The sequence below is a fragment of the Chrysochloris asiatica genome, unplaced genomic scaffold (genome assembly GCF_000296735.1).
Source record: "Chrysochloris asiatica unplaced genomic scaffold, ChrAsi1.0 scaffold00012, whole genome shotgun sequence".
Lineage (NCBI taxonomy): Eukaryota > Metazoa > Chordata > Mammalia > Afrosoricida > Chrysochloridae > Chrysochloris > Chrysochloris asiatica.
In genome coordinates, this window is record NW_006408530.1 from 16,315,939 (window position 1) to 16,331,223 (window position 15,285).

The 15,285-nt window shown below is 37.8% G+C and overlaps 1 pseudogene; it reads left to right on the plus strand.

Annotated features, from left to right (window-relative positions):
- Window positions 1-399: 399 nt before the first annotated feature.
- Window positions 400-8,354, plus strand: LOC102816800 (annotated as a pseudogene).
- Window positions 8,355-15,285: the final 6,931 nt, after the last annotated feature.

Here is a 15,285-nt window from a genome sequence, read left to right on the forward strand (position 1 = left end):
ACATCTTGATTGCATATTTGATCCATTTCAGACTACAGATGTTGGTAGAATTCTTCAATTTCATCATCACTAGCTTTAATGGTTAGTGCATACATTTGAATAATAGTAGTATTAACTGATTTTCCTTGTAGACGTATGGATATTATTCTCTCACAGATTTTATGTGTTCCATTTAATTTTTAATGGTTACAATAGTATGTCTTTTAATGGTTACAATAATTTAAGTCTGCTTTGATAACCCTAAAATAATGTCAGTATAGCTGCATTCATTGAACTTTCCCTATTCACCTACTCCTCACTTATTGGCTATCTCATTACCTATCTCATATACATTTTGGCTTTAGGCAAAAACTCTTCCATTTGACCATTTTGCACATTAATAATGGATATCTGGCAGTAATGAATGCTGAGGTGCAAGGTAAGTGTAACACTGACTGTTAAGGTTAAGGTTATGTGTCAACTTGTTAGGATCATGATTCTCAATGGTGAGTCATTTATGCAATGTAATTTGATAATGATACAGTTATCTTCTATTTTTGTGATCTCACTGGGTCATTTTTCATGTCTGCATAATGCCAATTTTCGCATATTAACCTGGTCTTTGGGACTTTACTATGTCCGTAAGTGAGGACTTTACTATGTCCAGTGTATGCACTGTACTATGTGTTTTAATATATCATTTCAACTATTTTTTCAACTAGATGGAGGAAAATGAGGGGGAAAGACAATACATAATTCAATCATCAGTTACAGAACAGAAGCTAGTAAGTGGTGGGTTGTGATTGAAACTATTTTGCTAGTTCAGAAGAGCAATGCCCCACTTCATATACTAGAGATGTATCAAGATTTGATCCTACAAATGATTCTTACAGAGAAATAATATGTCATCTGCCAACGAGCAACATTTTGAACTACATGAATGCATGAGATTCCAATGAAGGTAAAAATTTCAGCCAAATAGGACTCAAATTAATATGGAAAATATTAGAGTCCGACATAGAACACTAATATAGTCCAATAATATTTCATGGTTAGCAGAGTTAAAGGAGCTGAGCATCTAATAAGATGAGTACAAAGACCCTATTTCAGAGTTAATAGGCAGATCATTACATGCTTTGACCAAAGCAGTCCCCATACTGACCTAATCAAAATCCAGAATGAAAATTATCATAAAGTGCATGATGAACCAATTAGCTTGGAGCTGGGTTGTTTCTATCTGCTCAAGTATCTCAGCTGGGAATGGTCAATTAAAACTAAAAGGAAGTGAGGAAGGAAAAGAAAACAAACACCAACTGGAAGCAACATTATTTTACATTCTGGAACCTTATGCAAAAGTTCCAGAAGGATAATACTTTGGTTTTATTTACAGGAGAAGCAAACAAACAAAGTCAAAATCCACAAATCTCTGACAAAGACCAGCTAGCCTTATATGGATCTCCATCTACCTCAGGGACAGTACATGTATTTGTGTCCCACCTAATCCAGAGTTGTCCAGTTAACTCTGTCCATGTGTTCAGAATAGGACTGTGCACCATAGTTTTTAAATGGTAAAGTTTTTGGAAGTAGATCACTAGGTCTTTTTTTACAAGATGGCTTTGGGTGAATTTGAACATCTAATCTTTCTGTTACAAGGTTGTGTGCATTTTTATTTATTAAAATTTTGTAGCACCTAGGGACCTAGGCTTTCTGCTCCCATAAAGATTTACAGCTTCGGAAACCCTGTACAGGGTCGCTATGAGTCGGAACCTACACCATGGCACATATCAACAATGACAACAACAGGGACCTAGGCAGATAAGAAATAAGATGTGCCCTTAGTATTTTTTTTGTTGTTGTTATATGCCACTTGAGGGGAATATTAATATTTAAAAGCAATGAGAAGATTCAGAGCTTCAAATTGATGAAGTTTTATAACAGGAGTGAATACCTCATTTGAACCAACGATAATGTAATAGGAATTTAACTCAACCTCTATTCAGAATGAATACACTTACTACATTATGTTTTACACGTGCAGTCATTATTTTTATCTTTTTCTATATCAAGTCTAGGAAAAAAAAATAAAAGAAATTTTAGATGTGAAAAACAATAAAACATTTCTCCACATAAAAATTCTTAAAGTTACAGATTGATATGGCACTTTTCTTTGGAGGTATTCTTCATTTTGAAAACACCAACTCAGGTCTTTAATTGAGTGATATGAAATTATATAGTAGAAAAATGCAGTTTAAGAATCTGTATAGGAAAATGCAACTATGAGTTTAACTATGTTCTTTTCTCACCATTTTTCTGTCAATTTGTTGCACTGTGGTGCCTTGAATATTGCTGATTATGGAAACTATGCCACTGATATTTTAAATATTAGCAGGGTCATCCATGATGGATAGGTTTCATCTGAGCTTCCAGATGAAGATAACCTAGGAAGAAGTAGAGGCAGATGACTTCCAAATATATTTAGTCACTGAAAACCTTATGATAGTAGTGGAAAACTGTCAGCACGAGGATATTGAATAATGAAACATGATGAAGAGCACTGGCATGTTGCCAGATATAGTGTCTGAAAATAAGTCCCTGAGATTAGAAGGCACTCAATATATGACTGGGAAAAGTTAACATCTCAAAGTTGACCATGATGATGTGAATGGAGCAAACTTTCAGGACCTTCATTTTCTGATGTGATGCAATTCAAAATAAGGAGACACAGCTGTAAACATCCACTAATAATCATAATATAAAGGGAGCAAGGTATGAATCATTGTCAAAAATGAAATGAAACACATAAGCATTGATATCCTAGGTATTAGTGAGCTGAAATGGACTGGTATTGAACATTTAAAATCTGACAATCACATGGTTTACTGTACCTGGAATGACAAATTGAGGAGATATGGTATTACATTCATCAAAAAGAACATGTCATGATCTATCAAACACTATCTGTGACAGGACAATATCCATATGCTTACAATGAAGACCAGTTAATGCCACTATTATTCAATTTTTTTGCACCAACCACTAAAATTAGTGATGATGAAATTGAAGAACTATACCAACTTCTTCAGTTTGAAATGGATCAAACATTCAATCAAGATGTATTGATAACTAATGGTGATTGGAATGTAAAGTTTGGAAACAAAGAGGAAGATCAGTAGTCAGAAAATATGGCCCTGGTGGTAGAAACAATGCTGGATATCACATGATAGAATTTTGCAAGATGAATGACTTCTTCATTGCAAATACCATTTTTAAAATACATAAAACATCATTACACATCACCAGATGGAATATACAGAAATCAAACTGACTAAATCAAATTGACTAAAGAAATGGTGGAAAAGCTCCATATCATCACACATTTAAATTTTTTGCTAATAATAGTTAAAATTAGCTATATGAAGGAGGTCTGGATACTATGCACAAGAGAACAAAACATTGTCCTATCCTGTGTCATCTTCCTTTGTGTTATGATGTTTGAACCCATTGCTGCTGCCACTGTGACAATGCATCTCATTGGGTGTCTTTACACTAAAATTTCTGGTTTTGTTTTCTTATTATTAACTCTCCAGGTGTGGTGTTGTAGCATAATGTGCTGGAATGTCAGGTCAGTTTGAACTGCAGGGTCAGTGGTTCAAGGTCACCATCCTCTCCTTGGAAACCCCATACATGGTCACTATGAGTCAGAACCAAGTCTATGTTGTTGTTGTCAGGTGCCATCGAGTCGGAACCAATCCCATGCACAGCAGAACGAAACAATGTCCGATCCTGGGCCAACATCACTACCGCTGCCACACTTGAGTCCATCAATGATGCCACCTGGCTGATCCATCTCCTTGGGGGTCTTCCTCTTTTTCTCTGACCCTCCACCCTACCCAGCATGACATCCTTCTCCAACAACTGTTTCCTCCAGACAATATGTCCAAAATAGGAGAGACGAAGCTTAGCCATCCTGGCCTCCAAGGAGCACTCTGGCTGCACTTCTTCCAAAACAGATCTATTGGTTCTTTTGGCAGTCCATGGCACTTTCAGTATTCTCCTCCAACACCACAACTCAAAGGCATCAATTCTTCTACGATCTTCCTTATTCACTGTCCAACTTTCGTATCCATATGAGGCTATTGAAAACACCATGGCAATAACAACAACAACCTGTAGTTGATGAACACATGTCAGTGCTGTTTTAAAATGCATTTTGTTGTAAATGGTAACAGAAATATAGTAAAACTTGAAAGTCAATGTATACATGTTCCAAATGTTTATTTGTACATCAGCTGTTTGTCATTTGGTATTATTAGCAGTGGTGCAGTTGACTCCAACTCATGGTGCCCTTAGGTACAGTATCACAAGTCCTTGCCCAGTCAACCCCACATCACTCTCATGATCTCAAGCACTCTCAAGTCTATCAGTGTGGTTACTGTACCAATCCATATCATCAAGGGTCTGCTATGCTCTCATTAGCCTTCTTCTGTATAAAACAGAATGTCCTCCTGATGTAAGTAAGTCCATAATGTTTTCCTTGCTAATTTTCAGAAGTAGATTCCTAGGTTATTTTCTTATTTTGTCTTAGTCTGGAAGCTCCCGTTAAACCTGTCCACCATGAGTGATCTTGCTGGTATTTGAAGTGGGTAACATAGCTTCCAACAAAAGGCATCATAATAGGGAAAACAGAGTATGATATAGTTTGACAGTTCTGTGATGGTATTTGCCACTAGTAACCTATTTTTCTATAGGAGTAAAGGAATAAAGTTCCCAGGCTAGCTCACATAAAAATCATACTCTTTGACCAATGTTAATCAGTTCCTAACAAAGATGACCATGATACTCCTGGAAAGAGAACAATGAGAAAGAGAATGAGAATAAAGACAATTACTCCCTTTATCATCATTTCTTTCTTTCTTGTTGTTACGTACCCATAAGTGGGCTCAGACACATAGTAACACTATGCACAAAGAACAAAACACTGTCCTATCCTGTGTCATCTTCCTAAGTGTTATTATGTTTGAACCCATTGCTGCTGCCACTGTGACAATGCATCTCATTGGGTGTCTTCTTTTTCATTGACCCTTCTCTATACTAAATATGAAGATCCTTTTCCAGGGACTGGCCCATCCTGACAACAGGTTCAAAGTGAGGGAGAAAAGTTTCACCATCCTTGCTTAAAAGGAGGATTCTGGATGTATTTCTTTCTAAAAAGATATGTTTGTTCTTCCGGCAGTACATGGTGCTTTCAATATTCTATGTGAACATCATCAGCCAAAACAATGCCAGGGGTGGACTGTGAAATAGACCATCAATTGTCATATGCAAGTTCAGGAAAAGCTGAAGAAAATTAAAACAAATCCACAAGAGCTAAAATATGAACTTGTACTTATCCAACCTGAATTTACAGATCATCTAAAGAACAGATTTGATGAATTAGACATTAATGACTAAAGATCAGAAGAGTTGTGAGATGACAACAGAATATCATACAGGAAGATAGAAAAAGGTCATTAGAAAGAAAGAGAAAAACAAAACAAAACAAAACAAAAAAACCAATATGGATGTCAGAAGAGACCCTGAAACTATTACTCCCATGTAGATATGATAAAGCAAATGGAAGAATTGTGGAGGTAAAAGACCTGAACAAACAATTTCAAAGGGCAGCCCAAGAAGACAAAGTCAAATATTATAATGAAATATACATTGAACTGGAATTAGAAAAGCAAAAGGGAAGAACACATCAGCATTTCTCAAGCTGAAGGAACTGAAGAAAAAATTCAAACCTCTACTTGAACTACTGAATATTGAAGGATTCTGTGTGTAAAATATTGAATAACGCAGATAGCATTAAAACAGATGGAAGAAATATGCAGAGTCACTGAATCAAAAAGAAATGGTTGATGGTGGAGCACAGGAAATAGACACAGGATGGTTTGGGTGCTGGGGAGGGAGTCAATACACAAGAAGGGGGAGGAGCATGGAAGAAGAAGGCGGATGAGAGAACAATTAGGCAGGTTTGCATGGGCTAAGTGGGACAGAGGTAAATAATGATGTATGCACAACCTTGGAAAAATAGGGCTCTGGGATAAAGGGATTGAGGCATAGGTTGATTGGGTAAAAGGAGAGAAATAATGTTGAGATGCTTGACTGTCTTTTGAATCTTGATTTCCCTTGCATAGCATTGTAAAATAGATACTTGAGGAGAAGAGAAAGGAATAGCCAGAAATATAACCATAGAAAGCATCTAAGTCCCTCATCTGCCTATAACTGATTTGAATACCTAAAAGGGGGCTATAACTTGCCCAGTGAAGGAGGCTTCCTGCAGAGCCTCTGCATTGTATAAGACTGTAGGTGGAATCCTGAACCCCATCCAGTATCTTCTGAGGTGGGAAATTTCCACTTGAAAGGACAAGCAGACTAGCCTGGTACAGCTAGAAGAACAGAAGATATTTCTTGAAAGAAAGACTGGCAGGAAAAATACAAAATAATAATGGTAGTCCAACTGACTACTACAAGAATAGGCAAGTTGCTCACCTAGGAGACATCAAGGCAAGTGGTCGGGTCCCCTCAGGACAAACCCCCTTCCAAGACTAAGAGTAAGGCTCAAGGGGAATACACGAGCAGGCATGTGGTCTGACTGGTGACCACACTGGTCACCAATAAGGGGAAGTGAGGGAAAATCAGCAATGAATTTCCAAACTAAGCCCTATCACATTCAATAGACCCCTGTGAACCTGGTTGAAGACCTGGTTGTCCAGCAGTATGGCAAGACCTGGGGAATCCTGGGCCCAGAGTCAGTGACATAGCCACAGAGGACTAGAGTTAATAGTGAAGCATCCAGCTGACAAGAAACAAGGGCATATGCACAAAAACACCCACACTTGCAGATAATACCCACTTGATCTGGCTTCAATGGCTGGATGATACAATTTGATGAACTTGACCTACACCTATGGATGCAGTAGCTCAAAACAGGGAACAAATCTTTACAGCGTGGATCATTCCCACCCCCTCGGTACACAGGGTACACAGGGATGGCCAACTTGGACATTGACTACCCAAAATGGGGGGAGGGCACTACAAAGGCAAGAAGTGACTGGCTTACAAGCTTTCAAGAGGGAGCCTAGATCCAGAGAGCACGGAGGAAGGTAGAATCTCCACTGAGTAGTATCCAATCTTTCTAGGCTGGTGAAAGGAGATGTGGATAGGACTCTTATGGTACAATAGTGAATAATCGCTATCAGGACTGTTTGTGAGGGTTGGAAATGTAAGGCAGATGTTTTGTGGCAAAAGAAGGGGAGTGGTTTACTTTGCAGTCTAGGAGCGGGGGTCCCTGGGACCATCAAGGTAGAAGAGGGGAGTGTGGGACCCTACCCAGAGAAACAGTGATGCCAGAGATGAAGGCAGAGATGATTACTTGGAGAGATGGAGTGGTTAGGGACTCTACATCTAGAGAGGGAGAGAAGCTGTGTGCTGATGACCGAGGGGCAGGTTTGTGGGGTATACCTTTTGGTTGTTTGATGATGCATGGAGGAGATTGTAACCATGGTAATGAAACTATATATGATAGGATGAATTTAAAATTAATGTTCTCCCATGTAAACTATTGCATAATTCACAATAAAACATTAAAAAAAGAAAGAAAGAAAAGAAATGGTTGACTTTCTCCTCAGCCTGCTTCCAGGAGTCTGCCTGCACTAAGGCTGAGTTGGATGGCTCTGATATATTTACTCATGGCCCCAGAGTTGTAATTAATGATGAGGAACCCGGCTATGACCTAGATTTGTTTTGTATACCTAGGCTTTATGTGGAGGATTTGGAAAAGGGGTTCATTCCTCATGGCCTAATTATGGACAGGACTGAGCTGTGTGCTCATGATGTGATGAAAGAGATGGAGGCCACTACATTGTAGCCCTCTGTGTTCTCAAGAGGGGCCATAAATTATTTGCTGACCTGCTGGATTATATCAAGTCACTGAGCAGAAATAGTGATACAGCCATTCCTATGACTGTAGATTTCATCAGACTAAAAGCTACTGTAATGACCAGTCAAGAGGGAACATCAGTGTAATTGGTGGAGATGATTTCTTAACTTTGACTGGAAAGAATGTCTTGATTTTTGAAGATATAATTGGTACTGGCAAAACAATGCAGACCCTGCTTTCCCTGTTCAAGAAGTATAATACAATGGTAAAGGTTGCAAGATTGCTGGTGAAAAGGACTCCTCAAAGTGTTGGCTACAGACTAGAATTTGTTGGCTTTAAAATTCCAGACAAGTTTGTTGTAGGATATGCCCTTGACTATAGTGAATTCTTCAGGGATTTGAATCATGTTTGTGCCACTAATGAAACTGGAAAAGCAAAATACAAATCCTAAAAGGACAGTTCAAGTTGAGTGCCAGAGTCTGGAAACATCCAGAATCATGTTGACATTACCAGTAAAATGATCAACTGTTCTAGTGTCCATCTGCTTTAGTCGCACTTCTTGCATGCACCGTCTATGAATTTTCTGTTTTGTAGGTTAAAAATGTACGTTGCAGTTTTGAACTCTTTTTATTTGCACATTGGGTGCTCCTTCTAGAATTGCTTCAGAGCAAATTTAGAAAGTAGAAAAAAATCACTTCAAAATCATAATCTATTTTAATAAAAGAAACTACATAATAATTTGATAACTATATTCAATTTCAAATTACATTCTTTTAGGACTTTAAGAAATAAGTTTCAATGCTAAAATGTACTATCTATAAAATTACTTAACCAGAAATGAAATAGTCTATAAAGAAAATTAAGGGGTACAAAAAGAGTTTTGAAATTATTTCCAACAAATTTACAGTTCTTCTTTTCTGAACATTACTGTCCAGGATAGGAGAATCATCTCTCCACATGAATAGACTATTTGGTGTTATTGTTGTTAGGTGCCACTGAGTCATATCCATCTCACAGTGATTCCACGTACAACACAATGAAACACGGCTTCGTATTGCACCATCCTCATCATCGCTGCTCTTTTTGTAGCTACTGTATCTATCGATCTCTTTGTAAGCCTTCTGCTTTTTCTATGACTCTGTACTTTACCAAGCATAATGTCCTCCTCTAGGGACTGGTCTCTCCTGATGGCATGCACAAAGTATGTGAGATGAAGTCTTGCTACCCTAGCTCCTAAAGAATATTCTGTCTATACTTCTGACAAGACAGATTTGTTCATTCTTCTAGGAGTCTGTGGTATATTCAAAATACTTCATCGCACCATAATCCAAAGACATCCATTCTTTGGTCTTCCTTGTGATCCAGCTTTTCTTTTCCAAGTATAAGAGATGATTGAGAGTGTCATGGATTGGGTCAGGCCCCCTTTGTTCCTCAAATTGATATTTTTGCTTTCCAAAGCTTTAAAGAAGTTTTTGCAGCAGATTTGACTGTAAATATAAATACAGATTGTTGTTTCCATGGGTATTGTTTATGAATTTAGGTAAAATAAATCCTTGACAATTTCCATCTTTTCTCATTTTATCATGATATTGCTTATTGGTCCAACTGTGGTATTTTTGTTTCCCTTATGTTGATATGTAATCCATACTGAAGACCTTCATTAATAAGTGCTTCAACTTGTCTTAACTTCCAGCACACAGGCTGTGTCATTAAACAGTCAGGTTGTCAATGAGTCTTCCTTCAATCCTGATGCCATGTTTTTCATGTAGGCCAGTTTCTTGGACTAATTTATTTGGGACATACTTCTGAACTAGCAATGTTGTTGATCATTCCTCATGACTGGGTCCTTTAATTTAGCCCAGATGATGAATTCAAGTAAAAGTTAGTGTAATAAAACGGCATGAACCTTGGAGTCACACATACTTAAGTTGAAAACACACTTCCTCCTTCACTAATGATGTGCTATCACTTCAGTTGCTAAGCCTCAGTTTATAATTATAGGAATAATATTTCATTTTTAAGGTTATTTTGAGATTTTTTTTTTTTAAGAGTAAAAGCTATCAATACAAAAAACTTAAAACAGAGTAGTTCTCTGAGTTTCCACAGGAGTAGCTTTACAGTTCCTTAAAGTGGTGTAAAATTGTTAATTCTAGGATAAGATCTGATGGTAAACACCTCAGCAAAAAGGACTATACTGCATAGCAGTTCATGTGGAGTCCATTCTAATTTAGGGATTAGAATTGAACTATACTGCATAGGGTTTTCAGGGCTGTATTTTCAGGAATAGATTTCCAGACATTTCTTCCAAGGTACCTCTGGGTGGCCTCCAACTTTTCTGTTATCATTTATACCGCCCAGTCTATACTATGCAGTTGGTGGCAATGTTCAGCTAACAAGCTAAATTGCAAAATTCCAACAACAAATTAAAAGGGACATCAGGATGATGCTAAGGTAACAATCATCTTCTTTGCACCTAACAAGACAAGAAAACGATGACTAGAAAGAGGCTGTAGTTCTTGCAAATTAGCAGGTAGACCAAAACCTGCAAAAAAAAGGTTTTAAAATTCAATTTAAAGGAAAAGTCTTCTTTCATCACAGGGGCAACTCATTTGGGAGCCATTAGCAGGTGTTACAATACATCTGGCAATTTTATTAATTGTCTGTGTCTGTGTCTCCTTGTCTGTGTCTTCTGTAAATAGAAAATAGAAAATACTGGTTGGAAGTGGGAAGCAATTAAGTGGTCAAAGCAATCCCTCAAAGGCTAAGAAGGAGCACAAAATGCTATTTACATAGTATTTACATTGTATTTGGAATTGTGTGCAATCTAGATATTATTGGAAGTATATGGGAGGATGTAGGTAAAAGTAAATACCACGCTATTTTATATTAGGGGGTTGAATATCTGCAGATATTGTTCATGGGATACTGGAACCAATCCTGTGAAGGACACCTAAGAATAAGTATATTTCATTTAGTAATGGTACAGGAGGGTTCTGGGTTGTTTAGTACCTCACAAACCCAATGAATATTACCTATGCAGAGATTACACCTAATTAAAACCTGGGAGGGGATTCTAGTGATGAGATGTTTAAGTCATACATAACGCATGATAATACTACTTTCTTTTGGACATCTTTATAGATCTGGTTCCTTTCAAACTATTTGTGATGTGCTCACACACTCAGCCTCAAAAATGAAGCTATTGTTCAAGTAAACTAATTGGCAGATAAATATTATAGATTGCACTTAAGCAAATTTCTTGAGAAGAGCAAGAATGCTGGTTTGAATGAGCACTGGCTCTATCTTTGGCTCTGTTATTGACATGCAGTTCTCTGCTCTCTTGCAGAGCTTTGCATAAAGTTTTTTTTTTCTTTCTTTTTTGTCAGAAAAAATTATGAAAGTGTCACTTTCTCTTTGCAGTTAATTCAGGAGAGATCCTCAATTGGAGCAGGGCACATTTTCATGCAAATACAGCAGCACAGTTTCCAGCCCCCTAATAGCTTCTTACAAATGATGTGCCATTACAACGAGGTTTATTTAAACAAATTTAATACATCTTTAATCAAGCTGGAGAGCATTTTCAAAGGTCACGCTCCAAATCAGGATCACTGTACTGAGCTTATCAAAGTATTAGCTTAAGGGGGAGGGAGAATTATTTCTTGGACAAGTAATTTTAGGCAAATCTTTATTTACATTTTTATTCAGTTATTAAATTTTATTCCTTTCCCTCCTCCTTCTAGTCTCCATTTATGAACCTATAAGAAAGTCTGCAAATGGAGCTATAAGCATATCACTCTAGTCAGTCCTTCCAGAGGCGACGCCTTTGAACGCAGAGGGTCTAAAAGGCAAGGACAAGAGACCAGGCATTTTCAATGTCAGAGATAATCTTTTAGTGCCTTTAAAGCATCCTTCCCAAAGGTCTCACATTAGGCTCTGTATATATTGCTGAAATTCTAATGCACTGTCTCTTCAGTGGATAAAGGAAATAGACATTAAGAGTTGCCCTAACTTAGACCCTCATTCATTCTCTGTTCCTTCCTTTCTCACCAAAGGTAAAACAAATATTTATAGTCTATCTGATATGTGCCAAACACTGTCCTATTCTTATATCTCTAAGCTTTCATTAATTATTCCCATAAGCACTACTATGTTTGTCCAAAGTTCTCCCTAACCCTTGAATTTCTTACATGAATATTTATGGAACAGAAAAGATCAGCTTGACACACCTAAGAAAAATAAGTTTATCTTTGGTAAGAAATCTTTAGACAAATGTCAGTAAAAGCAGCCACCATATGCAGTCATGATGACAGAGGAAATGTCAGTGTTTGCAGAGTGCAAGCTTTCATTTGGTAAAATTCAACACTTTATCCCAGTATAAAAGTAACTAATGAGGCCTCAAGATTAAAGGGGAAGTGAACTCTGCAAGAACACAGAAATAGCTGATGGGAAGAGAAGAGTTACTCCTGAGGATTTTAATGCTCATTAGACTTAGGAGCTTTCAAACTTCTCAACAACATAGAAATGAAACAGAGCATCTGAAAAGACAACCCTGAGATAATGAAAAGATCACGCAGCAGTGCCAATGAATCTATTTTGGGGTCTTAGCTCACTACCAGCAATTGCCTCTAAGGTGAAGAAAACTGGGGGACCAGAACAAAATAAAAAAATCACAGAGTTGATTATTACCGCAGGCTACAGGGGACAAAGCCCAGCCCCTCCAGATAAAAGACTTGCCTGTAGCACCCACATAGAATGCAGCAGCTGCTAGGTGAGGGCAACAGAGCAGCAGGTAGGTGGAAAATAGAAGGAAATCAGTTGTGACTTAGGATTCTAGAAACTCACATGCCACTAACAATATCAAAGATCAGTAAACAGTGATTTGGGGATTTGAAGATTTTTACAAGAATATTGTAACTCATGAAAGTCTTATTTTTACCTTTTCACAGTCAAAAGAAAGCAACACATAACACAAAACTCTAGAAACTAAACAACAACAATAACAATAAGATAAAGGAAGAGTAAATAAACAAATACATCATAAAGTATGAAAAAACAGTGTGTATCTGGAGGTATAATCTCTGTTTACAAACTGATGTCTTCTTTCTTTCTAAATGCAATTACCTCACTATTCTGAAGGCACAGAGGGTTATTTTTTAAAAACTTCAAGGGGTCTGTGGCAGAAGTGCAAACTATTAAAATGCAGAAGTTCAGATGCTTTTATGTTTATATCCTTGGCCTACTGAAATGATGTGCCTTTTCAAAAACGTTATGGGATTGGCGAGTATCTAAAAGTCTCTCAGATTTTATAAATGGAGGCCATTATTCTCTATAATTTTGGTAAAATTTGCATCTATATTGATATATCGACATCATATCAGCACCTCTATAGTAGGTAAGAATCCTTGTGTGGTGCTGTGGGGTTAATACACTAAACTGCAAGGTTGATTTGAACTGCAATGTCGGTGGTTCAAGCTCACCAGCCCCTCTTTGGAAACCCTATGTAGGGTCTAACTATGAGTCAGAACTGACTAGATTGAACTTCACAACAACAATAGAGATGAGGAGCTCTGGTGGTAACACAGTGGATTATGAGCTAAACTGCTAAACACAAGGTCAGCTGTTTGAATTTACCAATGACTCCACAGGAGAAAGATGAAGCTTTCTGCTCCTATAAAGATTTTCAGCTTTGGAAACTGTATACTGGGTCACTATGAGTCAGACAGAATTAACTCACGGCACGTCACCATCACCACCACAGTAGGTAGGTTATGCCGTGTGCTTCACAATCTACTGCCTTCTATGTAAACAGTGAGTGGCCTCTCCCTGGCACTCATGATTCCAGAGTTTCTTTTCTCTTCAGTAGTATTGTATTTATTGCTCTTCTACTCCCTGCTTGAGCCCCACTCAGCCTCTTGAATAACAGTCTGGACTGCTAGTAACATTCGCACAAGTCTTCCAGTGTCTGTAATACAAAAAATTGTGTTTCTGCAGTTAGGTGTGAGCTTGATGTGGTACAATTAAGTGTGGTTCTTCACTATTACTAACAAGAATAATCAACTGTGTAGATTTTGAAATTTTGAACCTCCTGGCCTTGACCTAAAAGTCTGTTTCATTGTCTCTTGACTAAGGCCTGGCATCTTTCATTTGAATAACTTTTACTAATTTATCAGACAAATCCTAGAATCTTGAAAGACCTGTTACCTTCATGGCTAATTTTCTAGCTTTGCTACTGTCTTAGTTATCTAGTATTGCTATAACAGGAAAACCACAAATGAATTGTTTTAACAAACAGAAATGTATTCTTTCACAGTTTAAGAGGCAGGAAGTTCAAAATCAGAGTATAAGCTTTGGGAAAAAGTCCGTGTCTCCTTTCAGCATCTATAGACCCAGCATTCCAGAGAGATCTCCATGTGTGGAGTATCCCAGTGCAGGAACTCCAGGTTCAAAGACGCACTCCATTCCTGGCTCCGTGTTCTTGGTGGTAGCAGATTCCATTTTTCTCTCTCTCCTAACTTCTCTGTCCACAATCTAAACCTGTAGACTGATTTGACCTCATTACATAATGGAAGTAAGAATGTTGATTGCCTCATAGTAGATCTCATGATGGAGGTGAAAATATATCTTAACTGCTAAACCAGTATCCTGGCCCAACCAAGTTGACATGACTTAGGATAAGTACTCGACCTGAAGGTTGGTTTGAACTGCAATGTCAGCGGTTCAAACTCACCAGCCACTCTTATTACACAGACTCTATACAGAGTCGATATGAGTTGGAACCAATTCAAAGGCATTTAATAGCAACAACAACATCTCAGGACATGTCATTTATCCTCTGTAAGCCTCAGCTTGAAAGACTGATATCTGTCCCCTTTCCCTTCATTCTTTTAGCATATTTTCTAGGTGTGTGATGCGCTAAACTGCAAAGTCAGTTTGAACCTCAAGGTTGATAGGTCAAGCTTACCATCCACTCCTCAGAAACCCTAATCAGGGTCACTGTGGGTCAGAACAGACTAGATGGCACTTAACAACAATGTAATTTGGATGTATGGTGATGCAGTGGTTAATTCCTTAGCTGCTAACCAAAAAGTCAGTGGTTGAACCCACCAGCTGCAATTTTGAAGAAAGATGCAGCATTGTTGGCATGAAAGTCTGTTTCCATAAAGATTTACAGCCTGACATTTCTATGGCTAGTTCTAGTCTGTTCTATAGGGTGGCTATGAATCAACATGGACTCAAGGGCTGTCAGTTATACTATGTACTTTACATAAATGATGAATTTCTTTAGAACATTTCAGCCTAGTTGAGTATACCGATTTAAATTTGAGGGTTCAGTATGAAAACCTCAGAGAGTTGGAGCTGTCAATCCTCTTCAAGGATGTCAA